Below are 16,888 nucleotides of genomic sequence, written 5' to 3'. Positions count from 1 at the left end.
TTCTCATGATTTTGCATCTTTCCATCTAGTCTTACTATCCGAAGTTTCATGAGTATGACTATTCCATGAGGTAATTCATTTACGTCCATGCAACTTAGGAATTCAGTTCAGTTCAAGCATCATGTTTCAGATTCAGCTATTTAGTCGTGACTCAGTCCATAAGTGTTTAGTGCATGATTTCAATTTTTCAAGTATTCCATCTCATACATTGTGATAACCATTGTACGACCTTAGTCTCGTTGTAACATGATTCATGCTTACATAATGTACTTGGCGATGCCATGAAGCCCTTTTCTTTTTATTCCTATACGTGTTTTATTGAGGGTCAATTCCTAATAAAAGTTACATACTTTATTCCATCCTTAGTAACTCTTGATATTTCATTGCATCAGTTATCACTTCACAGTTCTATATGTAAGTTCATACCGTGAACATTTCAAGTGGGCTCTAAACTCTCAGCATCAATCAGCTCCTTATAGTAAGTAAAGTCAAGTCAGCTCAGAAATCGGTTTCATGATAAAGTTATAATATTTCAGCTCAACTATATCTTTTATTACCAGACATGTCATGTGTAAATTATTCCATACTTCTAAGGCTTCAACAAGTTCCTATCCATCATTCAAGGATGAATGATTCCAAAGGGGAGATAATGTAACACCCTAAATTTTTGAGCTAGAAATTAAACCATCGTTCCTACGCGTGTAAACTCTAATCCCATGATTTGTATTTTTGAATACATGTGTCCTGATCATTATCCTAGTGTGAAGAGTGTTTATTAGGTGAAAAATATTCATAGGAATCACTAGGGGTCGCTTCACAAGGGCTGCTTCTCCCAACTAGGGGTCACTCCATAAGGTCTGTTACCACGTGAAAAAGAGGACAAGGGGCAGTTTAGTCTTTTCCCCTCAACCCCAGCCGTCCAGACACAATTTATAACACAAAAGGGGCATTATTTTCCATCTTCCTCAAAACAACTCATGTAAAAACCCTCTCCTTTCTCAAGCATAATAATTCAAGTTTCTTCTCCCAAGAACACAAGGATTTAAGTTTTGAATTCAAGATTTCTTCAAGAATCCAAGAGTTCAAGCTTCTAAGTTCAAGAAATCTTCAAGAAATATCAAGAATAGGATTTCTTTCACAAGTTCATCATTCAAGTCCCAAGCTTCAAGCTTTCTTTACAAGTCAAGAAACTTAAGGTATGTAGGGTTTATGAACAAGGGTACCCCTTTCACCCTTGTGCTCAAAGTGCATGATTTTATGATTTAATTTACTTGTTTTTGAATTAGGGTTCATATCCAAATTGCTATATTCTTGAAGCATGTTATTACCATGAGGTTGAAATCTTTAAGTATATCAAGAACTGATTATGTTTATGTTTTAACTTATAAGATTCATATTGTGATATTATTTTTATTATTTTGACTGAGATTGTTGAAATATTTTAAGATGACTATTGAGCATGACGTTTTGTCATGAATTTCTAAGAATTTAGGCATATATTATAAGTCCTACATACAAGTATTGAGTTTACAAGAAGATTATGCTCCTAAGCTCAATTGATAAGTTTTATATCATGATTTAAAGCAAAGAATGATATTTTGATCCTAAGATAAGATATGAAATCCATATTTGTTCATCCTGATTATGATTTAAAGAAAGAGGCGCATAACTGGTTTTCATTCTATAAACCCCTATGCTATTTTAAGGTAGATTTCCTAAAGTATGAGCATATAAGTAATAAGGGAGTAGTATTTAGCATCGAGTTGGGTATGAGTCCGAGGTCACATGCCCCAGAACTACATGCCACCACAGGTTTAAGTCCCAATATGGGTTAAGTATAGTGATCACTCAAGTTAAGGTTCTATTCTGATGGCAAGGGTAGAACAACTCTCCTCAACGTGGGTAAGACGTTGGACTCCATAATAGCTTACATAGTTTATGTCGGTTAGAAGAACCACCCTAAAAAAGAATTAAAGAGAAAGCTTTTAGAACTAAATGTTATGACTCACAAAGTTTGTCCTTTTGCTTCATTACTCATGGTTATGATTTTGCAGTCTTTGTTTTATTCAAGCTCAAAGTGAGTCATTTACACTTAGCATGCATCATTTGAAAGTTTGTATAAATATTCAGTTATTGTTTTTACTTATGCATTCACCCCCATATACTCAGTACCTTCCAAAAGTACTGACCCACATATATGTCTATATGCTACATTGTCTCATAATGTAGGTACCAGTTGTAGCACATCATAGTCAGACAGCTCGCATCTTCCAGTTAGTAGGTAAAGAGTTCTTTTGATTTGAGGACTCGAGTTAACTCTGGTTCTAGTAGCATTTTTTTATTCAGTCATATTGATTAGGGATAGTTGGGGGTCATGTCCCGACTACCTACAGTCAGTATTAGTAGAGGCTTCATAGACGGGCATTTAGAGTTGATGTATTTACTTTCAGCTTGATTTTGTATATGTTTTAAGCAATCTTGTATTGAACATATTTAGCAAAGACATCTCTTCCGCTTATTTATTTCAGATTTATGTAACATATTCAGTTGTTCACGAGTTATACAAGTATCATGGGTTAGCTTAGGATCACTCGTGGTTCTAAGCACCGTGCGACGTCCAGGGGTAGTCTCGGGGCATTACACTTGAGCTCTCCGTTCCATACTACTCTATCTAAAAAAAAGCATTAATAAAAAATGTCGAGTATAGGATTAAGACGTGTGTGTTCAGCAAATTTGAATACTAAGCTGTAGACTAATACTACTCCATTGAATTTATTTATTCATTAAGCTATAGAGTTTATAGTTTTTGAAATTTATAATTTATTAATGATTTATATTTTATCTTTTGTATATATGTAACCTATCAACTCTATTCTATAGTTTATTAATGATTCACGTGCAGTGATTTAGTTAGAATATATTCTATGGAATTATATACTATTTTAGAATGAAACTATAGTAGGATAGGATTTAAACATGCATTGATGTACTCCGTGAAATTTTTATTCTAAGCGCTTTTTGGCAAATGTATTTTATTGAAAGTTTAAATTTTATTTCAAATTATAAAAATTTTGAAGGCAAAGTTTGAGCAAAAAAATTAAGAACGTAACTTTCCCACCAAAAAAATATTATAAAAGGTGATTCAATCTAATATTGTTAAAATAAGTAAGTGTTTAAATAAAAATGACTACAACACATAATCTCAAAGTTCATGGAAGCTAATAGATCTAAATATACCTGCCGAATTTGAAGATGATTGTTCCGTCACATATCATGTACCCTATCTTAATCTTGATTCAACCACTCCAATAGATGAGACATCTTTGGGGAGTAATTTTTTGTTAGATTTAAACAACAAGACAAGTGAGGAAGATACACCATTTGAGAAAGGACCACAATCAATACATGAAAAATTGAGTATTATCAGTATTGGTATGCATATAATTTTTTGCTTCTAATTGTTGAGCTCTTTTTTTTTTCATGCATTACATTGTTCACATCTTGAAAATAAAAATTATTTAGAAATACTACTTTGCAAAATAAATTTTATATGCATGCTTTTAGAAATCCTACATTGTTAGACTTAGCTTTCTCTTATAAATGCATATTATTACAAAACAAACATTTGTAAAGTATTTTTTTTTTGAAAAAATAATTAAACAAGTGATTATATACATGATGGAAATATAGATAATGAATTACCACAACCACCAAGGTTCAAAAGAGAGTTGAGTAATAATGATCGTAAGGCAATATATGAAGCACTACTAAAAGAAAGTGTTGATGAAAAATTGAAAAGAGGAGCACAACAAATAGTGGCAACACATTTTTCAATTTCAAAGCGGACAGTTCGACGTATTTGGAAGCAATCCAGTTTCGGTACACAAAATGATGTGTCATATAAAAAGAAAAAAAGTTGTGGTTGTAAGAAGATTCAGAAGCTAAGAAAGACGCATCAATTTTGAACCATATTTATGTTACGGTTATTTTTTTTTATATTAAATTTTTTTTCTTATTTTTAAAGTCAAGGTATAGTTATTTTTTATATATATATTTAAAATATTTCCTTGTTCTTAAAGTCAAACTTTTATAAAATATTTGGTAGTTCTTAATTTTTTTTTATTCTAACACTTTTATATTTATTTCTATATTTTTCAAATTATCTTAAAATCAAATTAGTTTATTTAGAATTCTTAAACTAATGGAAAAAGTAATAGTTGACATTAATTCTGATGACTTCTAATAAGGAAAGGTTTTATCATAAATATATTTAATTAATTTTCAACTCTTATATTTGGTAAACAATAGTGAAAAGATAATTTTGTCTAAAACAAAGACTTTTAATGAAGGACAAAAAGTTCAAATGATATTTTTAAGACCATTCACACTTTTAATATATTATAGATATGACCGAGAGAGGACTCATGTTATCCGATATTTACTCAGCAAGACAATGCTTAGCCACACATAATCAATCAAGATGAAGAATTTCTGCAAGTCGCACAAGAAGATGGATTTGATATTCGCTTAATATGTCAACCTCCTAATTCTCCAAATCTGAACGTGTTGAATCTTGAATTTTTCAATGCTATTCAATCATTACAACATCAAGAGGCGTCAAAAACCATGGATGAACTTGTTAATGGCGTTGTTAAGGAATATGAATTGTTTCCAACTGATAAGATCAATTGAATTTTTCTGACACTACAATCTTGCATGGTAGAAATTATGCAAGTGAAAAGTTTCAATAAGTACAATATTTTGCATATAAAAAAGGTAATGCTAGAGAAAGAAGGTTAACTTCCTATTCAAATGAAATGTGATCCTGAACTGATAGATGATGTTCTCAATTATTTAGGATGAATCTAGTTTCATATTTTTTTTTCTTTTTAAACCTATCTTGAAGCATTTGAATATTATTCCTTAAAAGAAATCTTTTCTCTCACTAACAAATCACAATTATTAGTCAGTTGTGTTAATCTTTGTAACGATCCGAAATCGCCTCCCGGGACGTCACACGGTGCTTAAGGCTACAAGTAGCCCCAAGCTAACCCTTAGAGTCAGTTTCTACCCAAAAACACCCAATTTAAGATAAGGATAGACTTAAACACTGGCATAGCCATATCACGAGAAAGGAAATAAGAAATGATAATTAGTTCATATGACCACAACATAGAGAAATCTCAACAAAACCACAATACTGATCTCTCTCGACATATCACAAGTCTGATACTAGTCTGACAAAGCCTCTATGAATCAAAATCTAGAGAACCATTGGGACAGGTCCCAACTAACTCGAAATGGATTGAAAATAAAATATAGCCTCTCAAGCACAGTAAACATCTGAAGATCGGTCCTCGAACCAGGAGGACTCACCACTGTAGAAAACATAGGCAAGGTGCTCGAAAAATCACGAGGGAGGTTGGGACTGAGCACTTGAACCTACATTATAAGAAAATGCAGCACATAGACATAAATATAGATCAGTACTTTGGAAAGTACTGAGTATGCGGGGGTGCATGCATATGTATAAAGTAGTAACGATATTTTCTTCAATCAAATCATGTATGCATAATGAGATAATTCACATAGCTTGAACAAGTGTAAAATATGAAACTCATAAGTCATGTAGAATGAAGCATGTAACACAATCTCGTTAGTCATCATTATTTAACTTCAAAATCAGAAACCTTCTCTTACTCTCAATGCCCAAAGGCTAAGGGATTTCAAACCACACTTTCAAGTCATGCATATATCTTAAGAGAGTAAAAGTTCTTCAATGCTCAACACTTCACAATCATTTAGAAACTCATATACTTGGAATTCGAAATCATAAAACTTGAAAACATACTTGAAGGCATTTCATTTACTTTAAAAAATATCTCATCTCAAATTAATACCTTGATTAGGGAATATCTTTGCAATTCAACCATTTAGGAAAATAACTTATGGGGAAGGAAAATAAGACCTATGGTTAGCATGATACTCACTTAGGAAGCCACTTCTTAATATTTTAGGACTAGAATCACACCTCACTCGACACGCCCTAGGGCTCAAACTACAAGAAAACTTTGTGGGACCTTACAATATCTCTCCCTTGGGAACACTCGTCCTCAAATTTCGTGAGTTAGGCTAGGAATAAAGGAAAACAGAGTACACACATCTGAAATAAGGACTAAACTGTTCAAGGTCTCTCTAAACTCATGAATACTCCAGAAAATACACGAACTCATACAAGAATAGATGCATAGCTAAACTTTAGATTAGAAAAGCTTTATCAAGAAAGAATAGTACCTTCAGATTGGTCTGAACTTACGAAAAAGAGGTGCGGGTATTTGGCTCGCATGTCTGTTTCTGCCTCCCAAGTAGCACCCTCAACAGATTGGTTTCACTACAAAACTTTGACCAAGGGAACTTCTTTGTTCCTTAGTCTACGTATCTAAGAATCTAGGATCTCCACGGGAATCTCATCGAAGGAAAGGCTATCCTGAATATCAACACTCTTTGAAGGATCAACCACAATGGAATCACCAATATGCTTCTTAAGCATGGAGACATGAAAGATAGAATGAACAACGAACAACTCCGGGGGCAACTCAACCTCATAGGCCACTCTACCAACACGGCTCAGAACTCGATACGGGCTAACATAATGGGGACTAAGCTTCCCTTTCCTACCAAATATCTTCACCCCTTTCATGGGTGAAATGTTCAAGTACACCAAATCACCCACCTTAAACTTAAGATCTCTCCTCCTAATATTATCGTAAAACTTTTGACGACTCTGAGCGATCTCCAGCCTTTCTCTAATCAACTTAACTTTCTCCATAGCCTCGAACACTGCATCAGGCCCACATGCAGCAGCTTTGCTCACTTCAAACCAACCTATGGGTGATCTACACCTCCTACCATGCAAAGCCTCAAATGGTGCCATCTCAATGCTAGCATGGAAACTATTGTTATAGGCAAACTCTATCAATGGAAAATGCTCATCCCAACTTTCTTTAAAATCAAGAGCGCACGCTCTCAACATATTCTCTAGGGTCTGAATGGTCCTCTCAGCCTGACCATCTGTCTGCGAGTGAAAAACTAAACTCGAAAGAACTTGGGTGACAAGACCCTGTTGAAATGCCATCCAAAGCTGAGAAGTAAATTGAGTACCCCTATCCGAAATGATAGATAAGGGAACTCCATGTAGTCTGAACAACTCCCGGACATACAATCTAGCATAATCCTCAACCGTATAAGATGTATGCACAAGCAAAAAATGTGCAGACTTAGTCAACCTATCCACAACAACCAAAATAAAATCATGATGACGACGCGAAAGAGGCAACCCGGTCATGAAGTCCATATTCACCATCTTCCACTTCCAAGTGGGTATACTAAACTCTTGCATCACACCACCCGGTCTTTGGTGCTCTACCTTAACCTGTTGACACGTCGCACACTTCGCTACAAACTCGGCGATGTCTTTCTTTATGCTGCTCCACTAATAGATTTCCCGCAAGTCGTGATACATCTTGGTAGTACCGGGATGAATGGAATAACGCGCGCCATGCGCATCACCCATAATCCTCTACCTCAAATCATCAACACACGGAACACACAACCTACTATGCACCCTCAACACACCATCTCCCCCTTTGGAGAAAACCTCGATATTTTGGTTCTTAACTGACTCCTTCAGTTTGACCAAACTAGGATCCCTATCCTGCTTCTCCTTTACTTTCGAAACTAAAGAAGATTCAAAACTACTCTGCACCAACGTACTCCCCTCTACTAAATTAAGCAATCTAACATCCAACCTAGCCAGACAATGAACATCATGAGCTAACTCTCTCTTACTTTCCTCAATATGCGCAACACTACCCATGAACAATCTGCTAAGGGCACCCGCCACTACATTGGCCTTTCTCGGGTGATACAACACACTTATATCATAATTTTTCAACAACTCTAACCATCTCCTCTGCCTAAGATTCAACTCCTTCTGGGTAAACACATACTACAGACTTTTATGATCAGTAAACACATCAACATGGACATCATAAAGATAGTGTCTCCAAATTTTCAAAGCAAAACCACAACAGCTAACTCAAGATCATGGGTCGGGTAGTTCTTTTCATGCGGCTTCAACTGTCGAGAGGCAAAGGATATAACCTTACCCCTTTGCATCAAAACACACCCAAACTAACTCTAAAAATATCATAATACACCACAAAACCATCAGTACCATCAGGCAAAGTCAACACAGGGGCTGAAGTGAGTCGAGTCTTCAACTCCTGAAAACTCTTCTCACAGGAATTGGACCACTGGAATTTAACCTTCTTTTGGGTCAACTGGGTCATAAGAGACACAATGGAAGAGAAACCCTCAACAAAATAACGGTAATAGCTCACTAGACCTAAGAAACTTCTAATATCAGAAGGAGAGGTAGGTCTAGGCCAATCTATAATAGCTTCTATCTTTTGGGGATCAATTCTAATACCCTCAGCTGAAACAACATGACCCAGAAAGGCTTCATACCTTAGCCAAAATTCACACTTACTGAACTTGGTGAACAACTGATGATCCCTAAGAGTTTGCAAGACAATTCTAAGGTGAGTTGCATGGTCATTCTCATCACGGGAGTACACAAGGATGTCATCTATGAAAACAATGATGAACGTATTAAGGTATTGCTTGAACACTCAATTCATGAGGTCCATAAAGGCTGCTGGGGCATTGGTTAGCCTGAAAAACATGACTAGAAACTCAAAATGACCATAACGGGTTCAAAAGGCTGTCTTTGGAATATCATATTCTCTCACCTTAAGCTGATGTTAGCCGAATCTAAGGTCTATCTTAGAGAAATAACTTGAACCTTGCAACTGATCAAACAGGTCATCAATTCTCAGAAGAGGATACTTATTTTTGACGGTGACTTTGTTAAGTTGACGGTAGTCAATGCACATACACAAAGATCCATCTTTCTTTCACACGAACAAGACGGGTGCACCCCAAGGAGAAATACTGGGCCTAATAAACCTTTATCTAAGAGATCCTTGAGTTGCTCCTTCAACTCCTTGAGTTCTGCAGGTGACATACGATATGTCAGAATAGAAATACGCCGAGTGTCAGGAAGAAGGTCAATTTCGAAATCTATCTCTCTATCGGGAGGTACCCCTGGGAGATCTTCTAGGAAGACATCGGGAAACTCTTTTACAATATCGACTGACTGAATATTTTGAGTCTCAGACTTAGTGTCCTTGACTCTAACTAAGTGGTAGATGCATCACTTAGATATAACTGGCTTTGATATAGGAGATAAAATAACTCTTGGGGATTCTGAACTCCCGGACCACTCAAACACTGGCTCACCAGTGAACTAAAACTTGACCACACGGTTACGACAATCTATAGATGCATAAGAAGAATGAAGCCAATCCATACCTAGAATGAGTTCAAAATCTATCATGTCTATCTCTATCAAATCCGCAAGTATGACTCTATGAAGCACAGTAACATGGCAATTTCTATACACTCGTTTAGTAACAACAGACTCTCCGACTGGTGTAGAAACTAGAAAAGGCTCAGAGATTTTTTCAGGACTCATTTTGAAATTCACAGCTACAAGTGGGGTCATATAAGAGAGATTTGACCTGGGGTCCAACAACACATAAACATCAAGACAAAAGACGCGGAGCATACCAGTAACAACATCAGGGGAGTCCTCCTGCTTTTGAAGGGGTGGCAAAGCATAGAAATTATTCTGGCACTGACTGCCAGTGGTGCTAGAAGAAGCGCCCTGAGAAGGGGCGGGATGAAGTACTGGAGTTGGTGTACTAGCAGCCTGTGCCTGAGGTCGGGCATATCTGTTCCCCTGTCTGGCATGGGGGCAATCTCTAAGTCTGTGGCCCTGCTTGCCACAACCAAAACAACTCCTCAAATCCCCGAAGCACTCCCCAATGTGGTTCCTACCATATTTAGAACAAGAAGGATAACGGGGCCTGTTACCAATACTGTTCCGCAGCCCAGACATGATAGGCCTACTACCTTATTCCGGCCTACCTCTGCACTAACTGATGAAAGAACTGCAATAGGTGGACGTCTCTGAAACTGAGGGAAGCTCCCTCCAAGGAACCTAGGCCGAGTAAACTCATGCTGATCAGATTTAGTTTTCTTATTACCCCTCAACCTATCTCTCTCTCTAAGCTTATCCGCCTCTATCTGATGGGCATGAGTCATCAACCAAGCAAGATCCATATCCTTATGTAACATCGTAGTCCTACACTTCTTCAGTACCATCCCAAAAACACCGGCCACAAACTTAGTCATACCAGCCCGAGTGTCAAAAATCAAATCCGGAGCATACTTGGGCCAACTGATTGAACTTCAAGCAATACTCCTTAACAGGCCTTTTCTCAAGTTCATAAACTCCTCAATCTTAGCGTCCCTTATCTCAAGCAGAAAGAACTGATCTAAGAAGGCATCATAGAACAATTTCCAAGTCATAGGAGCGACATTCTCACCTCTACCGTTCTTCCACGATACAACCCAATTATAAGAAATGTCTTTTAATATATAAGATGCCAATACAACACTCTCTTCTTCTAAAACCTGCATCACATCAGTGATCTTCCTTACCTCTTCTAAGTACAACAGAGGGTCCTCGTCTGTCTTGGACCCATAGAACTCAGGCAGATTCATCCGTATAAAGTCACGAATCCTAGCTGCGGCTATATCACCACCCTGCTGATTAGCAATTGAGGCCTGGTTATTGGCCCTAACATTTGTGGTGATCGCTTGGGCTAACGCTTAAAAGGCCACCCTAAACTCAGCATGAGATACCGTCTCATTCAAGGGATTAATAGGTGGGGGTTGCTCATCATTTTTTTCGCGAACATTCGCTCTTTAAGGAGTGATTTCTTTTGAAAAAGGAAGAGCATAGATCATTAGATAAGAGGGACAACTGTAGGCATGATAGAATCTGAAAAAAAAAATAACTTTTTTCTAAAATATCTCATAGCCTCTTGCTCATAGATGTGGCGCGCTACACACTGATGATGAAGACTCTACTCAACGCAGCTTGTCAGACTCCCTAGGACTCCTTAGAAACCTTAGGCTGTGATACCAAGTTTGTAACGACCCGAAATCGCCTCCCGAGACGTCACATGGTGCTTAAGGCTACAAGTAGCCCCAAGCTAACCCTTAGAGTCAGTTTCTACCCAAAAACACCTAATTCAAGATAAGGATAGACTTAAACACTGGCATAGCCATATCACGAGAAAGGAAATAAGAAAGGATAATTGGTTCATATGACCACAATATAGATAAATCTCAACAAAACCATAATACTGATCCCTCTCGACATATCACAAGTCTGATACTAGTCTAACAAAGCCTTTATGATTCAAAATCTAATGAACCATTGGGACAGGCCCCAACTGACTCGAAATGAATTGAAAATAAAACATAGCCTTTTAAGCACAGTAAATATCTGAAGATCGGTCCTCGAACCAGGAGGACTCACCACTATAGAAAACATAGGCAAAATGCTTAGAAAATCATGGGTGAGGTTGGGACTGAGCACCTGAACCTATATTATAAGAAAATGTAGCACATAGACATAAATATGGATCAGTACTTTGGAAAGTACTGAGTATGCGGGGGTGCATGCATATGTATAAAGTAGTAACGATATTTTCTTCAATCAAATATGCATAATGAGATAACTCACATAGCTTGAACAAATGTAAAATATGAAACTCATAAGTCATGTAGAATGAAGCATGTAACACAATCTTGTGAGTCATCATTATTTAACTTCAAAATCGGAAACCTTCTCTTACTCTCAATATCCAAAGGCTAAGGGATTTTAAACCACACTTTCAAGTCATGCATATATCTTAAGAGAGTAAAAGTTCTTCAATGCTCAACACTTCACAATCATTTAGAAACTCATATACTTGGAATTCGAAATCATAAAACTTGAAAACATACTTGAAGGCATTTCATTCACTTTAGAAAATATCTCATCTCAAATCAATACCTTGATTAGGGAATATCTTTGCAATTCAACCATTTAGGAAAATAGCTTATAGGGAAGGAAAATAAGCATTTAATTTTAAAGTTTGAAAGGCAAGGGAGGTTCTCGTAACCGACATAAACCATGCGAGCTACATGGAGTCTAACGTTTTGTCCTCCTAAGGAAGAGACCCCAAGTTAAGGAGGAGTGTCATACTCTTTTCAAGGAGTATAACCTAGGTCTAGTGATCACTAAACGAAAATTAACCTCGGGCCCACATAATCAAATCGGCCTCAGGACCACTCATAATCATAATATAATCAGCCTCAGGCTCACATCCTATGGTGGCACGCAGTTTTTGGGGTAAGAAACCATAGTAGCTTACCTGCTCGGTGCTAAATACTACTCCCTTTAGATTACCTGCGCTAATCTCATAAAAATCCATTTTTAGAACAATCTTATGGTTTACCATGAACCCATTAATCAAATCAATAATCTTGTATAGTAAAGTGGATTTCAAAGCTTTTGGACCATTAGGTCAATTCAATTTTCAACCATCTCAAAATACTCAAATAATGGGTGCTTATATCACGAGAGTTCATAATTTCATGTCTCGAATGGGGCATATTAACCCATAGTTCAATTTCAAGTTAAAGCTTATCAAAAGCATAATATATAGCATGTAGATTCATAAATCATGTGGAAATCTGGAAATTTCCAGCAATTCATCTCAAAATCTCAATATAGTCATATGCTTCAATATCTTAATATTTCAAATATAAGCTTCTCAAAGAGTAAAGTCATGGGGTTTATCCAGCTGTAAAAACTCAAGAAAACATGTAGAAATCATGCCATTTAACTCTCAATTCATGAGAAATATCAACATAATGCATTCAATAAATATGGGTGAAAACCCCAATTCAAACTCATGTAAAAACCCCATGATCTCAGCAAAATCATGATGTTTGGGCACAAGGGTGAAAGGGTTACCCAAGTTCAAAACCCCACATACCTTGAATTTGAAGTTTTAGAAGAACTCTCACTTTTGGAACTCTACTCTTGCTCTAGAATGAGGGTTCTTGAGACCCTTCACTTGGGAACCTAGAATCTTGACTCAATTTTAAAAATCCATGGTGAATTCTTGAGATTTATGGAAGAGGTTTTGAGTACTTAGGGCTTTTGTAGAGAGGATACTTGATAAAACCCTCATAGAATGCTTGCAAATGGGTTTAATCTAGTGTTTCCACAATGTTATAGGCTTGGAAAAAGGTCCAAAATGCCCTTTTAAACGTCTGTGCAAAACTGGAAAAATTGAACTGGAACCCAATTTCAAAGGCCTCCGCGACACGCCACTAATCGCGTTGGCTCTCTGGAAAATGACAATTGGGAAATTGACAGACTTCGCGATGCGGAGCCATGCATTTTCCCACTGGTTAGGGCCTGGGACTCCTCCACGATGTGCCACTATTGTAGAGTCCCACTGGAAATTGACAATTGCTAAATGCACCCTCTCCGTGACGCGCTAGGCTCTCAAATGACGCAGTTTTTACGATGGAGGCTTAAATTGGCCATAACTTCTTACCCGAGTGTCCGATTTGGACAAATCTTATATCGATGGAAAGCTTATCAGATTTCCCACGTTATAAAAAGTCAAAATTAGGGAAATTCTACATGGTTAGCATGATACTCACTTAGGAAGTCATTTCTCAATATTTTAGGGCCGGAATCACGTCTCACTCGACATGCCCTAATGCTCAAACTACGAGGAAACTTTGCGGGACCTTACAATCTTATATTCTATTGTCAGGTTTATATCAATAAACAGTATAAAATAGAATAAATATTTTAAAACTCATTTTTTCAACTAGTAGTCGAGTTGGAACTCATTTTTTCAAACCTAAACAAGCATATGCACGAGAATTTTAAGAAGAGGGAGTAAAAAAAAATCGTCGAATACATCTAAAATTAACTAAAGGCAAAAAAAATTTCATGGCTGCACAGTGCACGGATGTTGTCTTCACCAAATTTACTAACCGATCTTAAAGATTGAATCATCTATTTTGTTGTTGTGACGTACAACAATTGTAATATCAATTTTTTTTATAAATTGTAATCTAAAAACAGCATAATATTTTTTAAATAACAAAAATATTTCATTAAGGTTGTAACTTTGAATAAGTTTACATAGAGAACTTGCTAAAATAAATAAATTTATACAACTTTTAATCTTGAATGCTAATTTGTAACTCCAATCTCAATAAAATCTAGGAAGTAATATTTTCAACCATTTTGCATACGTCTTTTCTAATTCTTCGTCTTTAAATCCTTCCTCTCTTTCTACAGAAAATTTGTTTAAGTCAAACCCAAGTCTTTGACGTTCAAATAAAAATTCTCAATTCTTTTTATTGAATCAACAATTATAATCTTCGTTGAATCTTCAACTTTTGTAAATGATTCCTGAACGATAGATGTGTTTTGCATATCAATCTCCATATTTCAAATATACTCGTAGTAATCAAAATAGGAAATTTGATTAAAAAATATTTAAAAGAGATACTCCTCTTTTGGAATATATATGCAATAAGTGAAAGAAAAGTAGAAGGAATGGTATACTACTTTTGAAAAGAAAGATGGAGAAGTGGTGCGTGGATGGTTTGTACTTATAGGAATAGTACTCTTGAAAAGAGAAGAAAAAGTAAAGTTTCATACTTAAAGTTAGTATTGAAAATATAAAATTGTTACTTTTAATAATTTTGAAAAATGTGATTATATTTAATACTATCAAGGGTAGAATGAGAAGAATATGTGTAAAATAGTCTTGATTTTACAACTTGGACAAGTAAATAGAAATAAATATTTTTAAAAAGAGGGCCAACTAAAATGAAACGGAGGAAGTGTAAAATATTTTTTTATAAAACCAACACTTTCTATTTAATTTTAAACTAGTGACAAAAACCTCGTGTTGTGCACAAGCTTAATATGTGTTCATGAATTAATTTATTAAAATAATATTAATTAATAATTTTATACTTTTTATCTAAATAATTATTATTTTTATAGTAAATCATCTCATTAAGTATAAAATGAATACTTAAAAAATATTATTAACAGTGATAAATTTTGTTGATAAAATAATTTTAAATTATTGATCTAGCATAATTCATATAGATTTGTATAGTAGTAAACAATTTCAATATTTTTTTTTGTATATTTTCTAAAACGTACCCCCTTTTTGACACAGAGATGACAATTCAAAAGTACTTCATCCATTCATTTTTACTTATCCGATATGTTAAAAATAATTATCTAAATTTATTTGTCTAGTCTGAAAAGTCAAGAATAAATTTATTATTTTATATTTTTTATCCTTATTATTAAGTATAAGAGAATTTTTAAATGCTTAGATAACTTATAATTATTAACTGAAAGTAATTTAGTAAAATTAAAAATATTTGTGGAGCACATATGAGTTGAAGCAAGCATGTCGACGGGAGGCAACCTGCTTCAACTGCTCAACTTTCTCTTATATAATAAGAGAATTTCTTAAACTATGATTGGATCTAATCATTGATGTTTTGATATCCCTTCATATTTTATTCTATTTATCATGTTTACTAAAAATGATTAAATATATTTAAATATTTATTATTTTAAAAATCAAAATATAATTCATTCACATTTTTTCACTTGTAATTTTGCTCTAATAATATATATAAAAAATAAATATAGTATAAGAATATTATTAACTTGAGATCAAATAAAAAATAAGATTAATTTAATAAAAGAATTCTTTTCATATTCTTTTAGAGCATATAAATGAAGACAATATGAAAAATTAAATCGACGTGATGTAATTAATGAAATCAAAGTAAACTAAGAAAGTTCACAAAATTCTATATTATAGTTCTTCACTTAAGTAAAAAATTAAGACATACAACAATAAACCCAGTGTGTTCCCACAAAGTGGGGTCTGGGGAGGGTAAGATGTACGCAGTCCATACTGCTAACTCCAAAAAAGTAGAGAGGTTGTTTTCGATTAACCCCCGGCTCAAGATAAAGAATAGGCGATAAGGAGATGGATTAAATAACAGAGAAAACGTAAGGAATAATAAAAAGTAAATCAAAGCAATACAAAAATACGAGAGATATGGCAACACGAAATAAACAGATAGTAACTGAGAAGATATGAAAGGGACACCCACGTATAAGTAACACATACTCGCCGCCATAGACACAGACCTAAGATTACTAACCCGGATACACAAGATCTCTCCTGGTGGCTTGCTACAACCCATACCCTTCCGCTAGCCTTCTACCCTTATCCGCGACGTTCACACCTTTCTATCTAGGGTCATGTCCTCGGTAAGCTGCAGCTGCTCCATGTCATGTCTGATCACCTCCCTCCAGTATTTCTTCGGCCTACCTCTACTCCTCTTAAATCCATCTAACGCTAGTCTCTCACACCTACGCACTGGGGCATCCGCGTCCCTCCTCATCACATGTCCAAACCATCTCAGCCTTCCTTCCTGCATCTTGTCCTCTACCGATGCCACTTCCATCTTCTCCCAAATAATCTCATTTCTAATACTGTCCCTTCTAGTAAGCCCACACATCTAATGCAGTATCCTCATTTCTGCCACCCTTACTTTTTGGATATGGGAGTGCTTGACTGGCCAACACTCTGCGCCATACAACATGGCCGAATGGACTGCCACTTTATAGAATTTTCCTTTAAGCTTTAGGGGCACTTTTTTATCACATAGCACCCCTGAGGCGTGCCTCCACTTCATCCAACCCGCTCCAATACGATTGGTGACATCCTCATCAATCTCACTATTCCCCTGGATCAAAGACCTAAGATACTTAAAACTATCCCTC

The sequence above is a fragment of the Capsicum annuum genome, chromosome 3 (assembly GCF_002878395.1).
Source record: "Capsicum annuum cultivar UCD-10X-F1 chromosome 3, UCD10Xv1.1, whole genome shotgun sequence".
Classification (NCBI taxonomy): domain Eukaryota; kingdom Viridiplantae; phylum Streptophyta; class Magnoliopsida; order Solanales; family Solanaceae; genus Capsicum; species Capsicum annuum.
This window is presented reverse-complemented; position numbering follows the sequence as displayed.